The sequence below is a fragment of the Sorghum bicolor genome, chromosome 4, assembly GCF_000003195.3.
Source record: "Sorghum bicolor cultivar BTx623 chromosome 4, Sorghum_bicolor_NCBIv3, whole genome shotgun sequence".
Taxonomy (NCBI): Eukaryota; Viridiplantae; Streptophyta; class Magnoliopsida; order Poales; family Poaceae; genus Sorghum; species Sorghum bicolor.
The window spans coordinates 7,355,874-7,361,873 of NC_012873.2; positions in this window are offsets into that span (position 1 = coordinate 7,355,874).

A 6,000-nucleotide genomic window follows, 5' to 3' on the forward strand; every position below is an offset into this window, starting at 1 on the left:
GGCCTTTGCCTTTTTTTATTGGGCTAGTTACTTCTAGATTTAAAACATGATTTAGTATGCCTGGTGTGTGTTGGCCTTTTTGTTTTTCCAGTTTTGTCCTTTATTTGTTTACTTCGATGTTGGGCTGTAGTTGGGCCTTAAAGTCTTTTTATATAATTTTTTGCTTTTATTTTATATTTCTTTTTTGTATTTTGGGCCTTGTCTTCTTTATCGGACTAGATACTTGCAGAGTTAAATTTACAACTATGTTGTTCTATATTTACACTGCTTTTGTTAGTGTAAATTTTATTTTGTATTCATATAAATTATTTGTAATGTGCTCAATTCTGGAAATTTGTCATTTGTAACTTTTTTTGTTTTTTATTGGAAATTCATGTTAAAAGATTTTTGATTTTTTTTGTAATCTTGCTATCTGTATTTTTGATCTGGTCTATTTGAATTTCTTTTAATTTGCACTTCATAGAAATTATTTGTAATTTGGCTATCTTTAACTTTGATCTGTTCTATTTGGATTTCTTTTAATTTGGATTTCATAGAAATTATTTATAATATGGCTATCTGTATGTCTTTTGTTGTATATAATAGGCCGTTTGGATGTGGATCCTGTGGTATTGGAATTCGTGTGATGCTTGCTTTCAGATCACTCGATTTTTCTTTTCTTGTCCAATCGAGTGTTTTGAAGCCTTTTGTCACTCGGGTGTTGGTTGCCTCTAAATTACTCGAGTTTTGAGTAGACAGATTCATTTTTATTTACTCGGGCCTTGTTTACTTCCACCCAAAATCCAAAAACTTTTCAAGATTTTCCGTCACATCGAATCTTTAGACGCATGCATGGAGTATTAAATATAAACAAAATTAAAAACTAATTGCATAGTTTGGTCGAAATTTACGAGACGAATCTTTTGAGCCTAGTTAGTCTATAATTGGACAATAATTATCACAAACAAACGAAAATGCTACAGTGTTCCGAAAAAATTTCGGCAAGGAACTAAACAAGGCCTCGAATTGAAAACAGTCACACGGTCACAGTCACGGAGAGTATTTGGGTGGCACGGTCCATTCAGAATTCCTGACCAGCCCAAGCGCGTACCACGACGAATGCATTGTCAATGGCCCAATGTCATTCTCCTGCACCCTCATCATACATTTTAGGATTAAGTTCACTTTTGGCTGCCACCTCTGGCTCTGTGTGCCATAGCTGAGTTCGCCACAGACGCTGCCTCCCTACATCGCAGCCAAGCTAGCCGGCCGGTTCTGCCAAGTCCTCCGACTCGCGGCGCGGTGCCCTGTCGTTGGCTCGCTATGTCGCTGCGGCACCACGGCCATGTGGAGTCACCATGGCCAAGGTCGCCTACCCGCATGGCTAGGCCAACGCCACATTCCCCGGCGAGCCCTCTCCGCCCTAGCTAGTCGCGCCCTCCTCCACTTTCCCTCTCCTTCCCGCACCCGGTGTGCCTCTCATCGGTGCGAGCGCGTACAGGTTTCACGGAGCTCTGCTGGTTCGCGGGGAACACCGACGCCGCCTCAATTCATCGACTGCATTGCCACCGCCTCCGTGGTTAGCACTGCTTCGTCTGCCTCCAAGCCAACTGGAGCCTTCTACAGAGCAGCAGTGAGCCCTAGTCCGTCTTTGCCCCCTTGCTTAGGCCTTGTTTAGTTCCGAAAAAATTTCAAATTTCGACATTATAGCATTTTCGTTTTTATTTGATAAATATTATTTAATCATGGACTAACTAGGCTCAAAAGATTCATCTAATAATTTACAGACAAACTGTGCAATTAGTATTTATTTTTATCTATATCTAATGCTTCATACATGTGCTCTTAGATTTGATGTGACAGGGTTATTAGGGTGAACTAAACAAGGCCTTACCCCGTGTAGTCGTCGCCTCGTCAGAACTTGACAGTGTCGCCACTGCCACGGACTTGCGCACAATTGTGGCAGTAGTTTTTTTTTGCAATTTGGCCCTTTTTCGAAACAATTTTTACAATTAGACCCCTCGCGAAACAATTTCTAAAAATAGACCGTTTTTCGGCGTTCTCATACAGTACGCCGTGGTATGTGGCTCGGCGTCGTGTCAGACAACGCCAAGGTGGTGCCACGTCATCGACGACCATGGTCGTCGAAAACACGTGGCCGGACCACGGCGTTAAATGACATAGCGCCGAGCCACATACCTCGGCGTTAAATAACCTAGCGCCGAGGGCTGCGGTTGTACACAGCGAGGCCCAATTCACACGGCGGCCCACATACGTCGGCGTTTTGCCCTTTATCGCCTAGCCGCATAGCTCGGCGTCACACAACTCGACGCCGAGCTCTGCCTAACCAGCCCGAGCCAAGGCCCCTTCTTCTTCCTTTCTTCATTCTTTCTTTGTGCTCATCCCCTTTTTTCTCTTCCTCTCTCTTCCCACGAACCCTAAATCCTAAAACCGGGCATAGAGGTGTCGGATCGAGGCTTATAACGGTTTCCTAAGGTACTACTCCTTCCTCTCTTCCCTTTCATCCATTGAGATCTTGTTTTAGTGGTGGTTTTTTTATGGAATATGTCATTAATGGTTTGCTTCATGTCATTTGTGAAATGCCTTTTATCCAATGAGTATTTGACTCAAATGCGTGTTTACTATGGTATAGTATGTACGATTCATGTCCTCGTTTAGTGTTGTATGTTGTGGATTATGGTTTAGGGTTTGCTACTCTTTAGGGTTTTGCTACTCTTTAGTGCATTGGGCCACTTTGTTAACTTTTTAGTAAGTACGATTCATGTCCTCTCTTAGTGTTGTTTGTCTTGGTGCTATTAGATGTGGCATTAGTTATAGTAACACTTGTTTATGTAGATGATGAACCGGTATCGAGTAGAGTATTGGAAAAAACGCGGTCGACCGAGGGAGCTATATGCGGACGCCTCTTGTGTGGATGCCCCGGTACCTCCCGACCTCTCGGTTCCAAATTGTGATTGTCAGAAGCCGGCAGAAGTGATGCAATCTAGGCATCCTGACACCGCTGCACAGTGTTTCTACACATGTGGCCAATTCAATGTAAGTTTATGAAATTGTGTTTGAATTTTTAAAATGTAGCTTATGGTTGCACCAACGCTTTGCATGATTTATTTGTTTGTTTTTCTAGGACCATGAAAAGTGCTTCTTCTTCCAGTGGATCGATGGCCCCGACAAGTTTGACCCACGGTTCTTGCTTTTTGCGGGTATTTTCCATGGGAAGATTCCACGTGATCGCTTCAAACGTTGGGTGCCGCCACCACCAAACCCCCCACCAATGACTTCTGAGGAGAAGGAAGTAGCTACGGCAAGACGCCTTGATGACCCTCCTAAGTGCTTTTGTGGTGACAAGCTATGGTAGAGCAGACGCGAGGTCTTGAGTTTGTGTGTCCCAACAAGCATCCAGTAAGTCACTTTTCCTAGTATACCACTTTTGGTTTCTTACAAGTTGTTGGTGCAAAAGCTGTTCTGCAAACACAAAGGGCTAATACCCGAATCAAACGTTAAGGCGTGCCAGCCGATTTGACCTTACTATCGGCAAAGGTGGTAACTCGAATACTTTGGTCCCGACAACAGCGATGCGCCCAGATGTCACGGCCAAGAGGTACTCACGCGGAACTCGAGAACACGCCGAGCTTAAGTCGACGAATTCCTAAGAACTCGTAATGAAAAGGAAAAAGTATGACGAAGTCGTCGAAAAAGTAGATGCTGGAATATGAGTAAAAACTTGTGTTTGATTGATTGATAGATGTCTTGTTACAAGGCCCCTGGGTTTATATTTATACCCTGCTCAAAGAGCTACAACCTGACACGACTAGAACTCGAATTCCAAATTACACAGAATCCGTATACAAAACGATTTAAATAACTAAGGAAAACATAAAACTATGCCCTCGTGCCAAACCGAAACACCTCCACAAGCCGATCGGCAGCCTCCAGGCTCTCCCCCCATATCATCGGCATACTCCCTTGTCATCGGCAGACTCCCTTATCATAGCCATCGGTACAGACACATCATCACCCATGGGCTTAGTCACGTTCGATCTCTCCTCCATCAGCAACCATCCTCATCGGCAACTCATCTTGTAGATTAAACACCGCCGTCTTATCTTGCCGATCTATTCTTCATGAAACATGGACACGTGCCCAAAAACGGCGTCAACACATGCCCCCCAATTTCGGAGTATGAAATCATTAATGCTCTGAAATTTTCTGCAATAATGATGCCTCTTTTCCGCAATTAATGCTCCTAATCTGGTAACCGACAACCTTAATCTGAACAATTCTGATCCTATTTCTTTGCAGATTCCTCGAAACCCTCAACTTTCCAAACGGACATTTCCACTTTAGTCGCACATCGGCAATATTGCCGTTACAAAGACTTGTCGATGGACTGAGCAGGATGTTCATACCTTATCTTCTCAAATGGCTATCTTCACTTTATTCGCTCATCGGCAATATGACCGTTATAAAGACTCTGCCGATGGACCGACCAGGAGATCCCGCACAGTAAAATATCTCACGACCGCTTTCTGTCAAATCACCTGCACAATCCCTTGATTACCGTGCGAACAGTTACCATATCTACCTGAGCACCCTCGGATTTCACGGATGCGGCAAAGAGATAAGTTAGATTTTCCCTTGCTCGTTTTGTCCTATAAATAGTTCCTTCTCGGGTACTCCTTCTCCATCACATCATTCCACAACTGAAAGGTCCTTGTTTGGTTTTGGTAATTGAGTGACAACTTAGGTGGACTAATAGTGTTTATGTGAGATACACAGGAGATTAGTTCACAGGTAATGATGTGATGATGGAGGAGCTCATTGCATATGAGACATGACATGGAGTCATGAGACCAAGGTGGAGAAGATCAAGATGAGGCTTGGCTTGATGGACCGGTTGCAAGAGTGAAGGGCAAGTCGGAGGCTTTGAAGCGAGGGACCGCGTGTGACGGTGAAGCTTGAGCAAGACTTGGCGCCGATGGACCGAGGCAACGGTGAAGAGCAAGTGAGGTCAAGATCGATGAACCAATACGGTCACGTGATGATATGAAGTGGATCATATCATTTGGTGATTGGTTGGTGCATGTGTTGCATCAACATTGGAGGAGATGGAATGGAAAGCGCAAGGCAAAGGTATAACCTAGGGCATTTCCATTTCACCGGTCATAGGTGTGTAGAGAAGTTTATGACCGGATTTAGGATAGATGGCCGTACTATCAAGAGGGGCAAACTTGTTTGCATATCGGTCATCTAGTGCCACTTGAGCGATCTAACTTTGCATACGTGTTAGGATCGAGTGGCGTGGCAAGTTTGAGAGGCTAACTCCTTTGGGAAAATGTTTGTGAAAATGCTAACACACATACACATGGTGGTGTACACTTGGTGGTGTTGGCATATTTGCAAAGGAGGTGGAGTTCCTAGGGTTCAGAGGGGTGTGGGTTCCTCTCTCCCTCACGCCGAGCTTGCGAGGCGGGATTCAACGCTTTTGAGAAAATTAAGTGCATATTTTCTATTGCGCCGGTGGGAAATTTGGAGAAGTCGCGGGAGTGTTTCTCGCTGAGAAACACTCACCGGACGCTGAGTGCAAAGGCACCGGACACTGGTCCAGAGCGTCCGGTGTGGTGTCTGTGGTGCAGGTGTGCACCGGACGCACCGGAGTGAGTCCGGTGCTCAGCGTCCGGTGTGAGGGGTTTTTGCAACCCTCTCTGCGCACGAGTCCGGTGAGCACCGGACCGTCCGGTGCCTAGCGTCCGGTGAGGTCGCGAGTTTGACAAACTCTCTGCACACGAGTCCGGTGAGCACCGGACCGTCCGGTGCCCATCGTCCGGTGGTGCTGTGCAGGCGCGCGTGCGAAGTAGCCGTTGGCGGCAATGGTCGACTTCAAACGGCTAGTGACACGTGGCGGTCAGCTGAGCACCGGACGCTGGGTGTTGAGCGTCCGGTGCTCACGTGTTTTTCCCAGTGAAGGGGCAACGGCTAGTTTAGCCCTTGGGGCTATAAATA